General features: G+C 25.7%; 1 protein-coding gene across 1 annotated transcript in view; it reads left to right on the forward strand.

Annotated features, from left to right (window-relative positions):
* The first annotated feature begins 246 nt into the window (after nucleotides 1-246).
* Nucleotides 247-2,506, forward strand: part of LOC111621791 (patched domain-containing protein 3-like) — an 83,857-nt gene continuing 81,597 nt past the window's right edge. The window contains exon 1 of the mRNA XM_023364041.1: nucleotides 247-346. The gene's annotated coding sequence lies outside the window, so the exon portion shown is untranslated. The remainder of the gene's footprint in view (nucleotides 347-2,506) is intronic.

The following is a 2,506-nucleotide window of genomic DNA, read 5'->3' on the forward strand; positions in this document are numbered from 1 at the left end:
CAAGAATTGTTTATTTTGAGTTACTTGTTCAAGTTTTATTTGTACGAAATTTATTTTCATAACTTAATTTGCCATAAAAATTCCCCATAGAAAACTTCCCTTAATAACTTTACTGTTGAAAGTGATGGCGTTTTGCCAAATGATTTTATTTCACGTTCGAATAAATTAAACTTTTTTTTAATCAAGACGCTACGTCATTTGCAATGAGTTATTTTAAGTGAAATTTGCGAATAAGCAACATGTTTAAATAAAAGCTGGTGCAGACGTGTTTTATCACTAAACTTCATAAGGTTAAGTTAGAGTGAAGCTCGAAACAGACATTTCCAGGCGAATAGTCTTCTAAAGTGTAAGTACACTTAAATTTTATATATTTTAATATAATTTCGACTTTACAATATTGTTAAAACATTATTCGTTAAAAAAGTTTTATCCGAAGTCATTAAATTAGTTCTTTATTCATTACTTAAGATGTTGCATTTTATATATAAAAGTGCTTGTAAATATAAAGTTAATAGGATTTATTCTGTCATTGATCACGCGCGCTTGCCTATATATATACAAAATTTTGCAGGAAACGATTGTTTAAGCAATATATAAAGCCGAATAGCCGAGTCTACCTTTAAGGTGTACCTGGAACTGTACACGGGTGGTTCGAAAAACCTCAGGAATTTTTCGCGGGTTGCTCTGTCCCGGTTATCTGGAATCTTTTCCTCGTCATCCGGCCGCCTCCATTGTGGTCCCAATCAAACCCACGATGCAGACGATTAATAAGGCCTTCTTAGTGCCTAAAAGGAAGAAAGACTCAAAAATGAAAAACTAGACAATTATATAATTATAATAATAAAGTTCTATTAGCTCATACTTTGCCTTTAGCGAAAGTATGATAATACGTAAAGATAATTAACAGGGGAGGTTATAACTGGAGTGATATATATTCAAGCGAGAATATAATGATAAACTCACTGTATATTATGTATATAAGTTACCATTATAGACACGTAAATAAATAACGAAATAAATAAATAAATTTAATTAAAATTACAAAAATAAAATAATTAAATTCTACTAATCGGATCAATCGGATAAAAATACTATTTCACTTTGTAACTGGGAGAGACATCATTGCAAAAGGTACAGGCATAAAAACAAGATTAGTGTTTTTATAGCTGTCTCCATCCAATGAAAATTATATATATATAAACCTATCAGAACTTAAATAACTCTTAATTTCATTGGTTGCTCCCTTTTTAAATTATCCAATCAAATATATATGTTTCTATAACTGTTGGTTTGCGTGTTAATCATTATAAGAAGTTATATTTTGCTGTTTTCTGTTCTGTGTTTTGAATTTTTTTTTAAATTAATGTTTTAATAAATATTTTAGTATATTTTCGATAAAAATACTCGAAACTTGATCAAATTTTTATATTAAATTTATATTATTTATACGAATTAATTATTTTCTGTTGAAGATATTTTTAGAACTTCTTTTGCAACTTAAACTAGAGAAATGATTTATTCCAATGTAAATATTTTCTAGTGTATTATTTTGATACAAAATCTNGTAAATGAAAAATTCATACTAGAAATTTTTATGTAGAGAATATTGTGTTTATAGATATTTAAAAGGGCTAAAGGAACATTAAAAAAAAAAACAGATAAGTGTAAGCAACAATATACCTAATTATTAATTTTATGTGAGATATTTTTTGTTTAATTTTAATTTAAACTTTCTTGGATTTGAGAGGCACTGTAAATTGTACAGAAAGCTCTAGTTAGCATATGTGATTTGTGCTCTGCCATTTTTTGAGATTTTTAAAGGTTCAAAATCTTTACAATCAAAGTTTTTCTTAAAGATTAAGTAAATATCTTTTCTTGAATATTTAAAAATAATAATACGTAAATATTTTATGTACTTTTTAAATTAATATCAATTTTGAATACACCACATTATGACAGAACATTAAAGCAATATTATTGCAAAATAACATTAAAATTTGTACCTTAAATAAATTTTTTACTTCTAACAACTGTTTAAAATAATTAAATACAAATATTTATTACAAGATTCTAACATTATGCCTTACAATTGTGCAAAATATGTATTATTCTAACCTTATTTTCGTGGGGAATCCCCATTACTCTCACGAAAAGAACTTTCTTTAATTTTAGATTGTAGAACCCGGTGGAATAGCTTACTAAACATGCTGGAAAGATTTTTATTACTTAAAGATGATGTCCGAAAAAGTCTAGAAACTTAACCTAACCCGGATTATTTTGTACAAAAATTAGATCAAAATTAGGAGATAAGACTTTAAATAATTTAAGTTTCTTGAGAAGTTATTTTTTAAAAAATGGTAATCAGTAAAATGGTATTAGGTACTATATATTATTTCTGTTTTATTTTTATTTTTCTGTATTATTTTATTTATGTTTCTAAAAGTTATTATTATAGTTTGTTTAGAATAACACTTTAATTTTTATATTTTTTATATTCTATATCTTT

Source organism: Centruroides sculpturatus, unplaced genomic scaffold (genome assembly GCF_000671375.1).
Source record: "Centruroides sculpturatus isolate CEXI.00-Female unplaced genomic scaffold, Cexi_2.0 scaffold153, whole genome shotgun sequence".
Taxonomy (NCBI): domain Eukaryota; kingdom Metazoa; phylum Arthropoda; class Arachnida; order Scorpiones; family Buthidae; genus Centruroides; species Centruroides sculpturatus.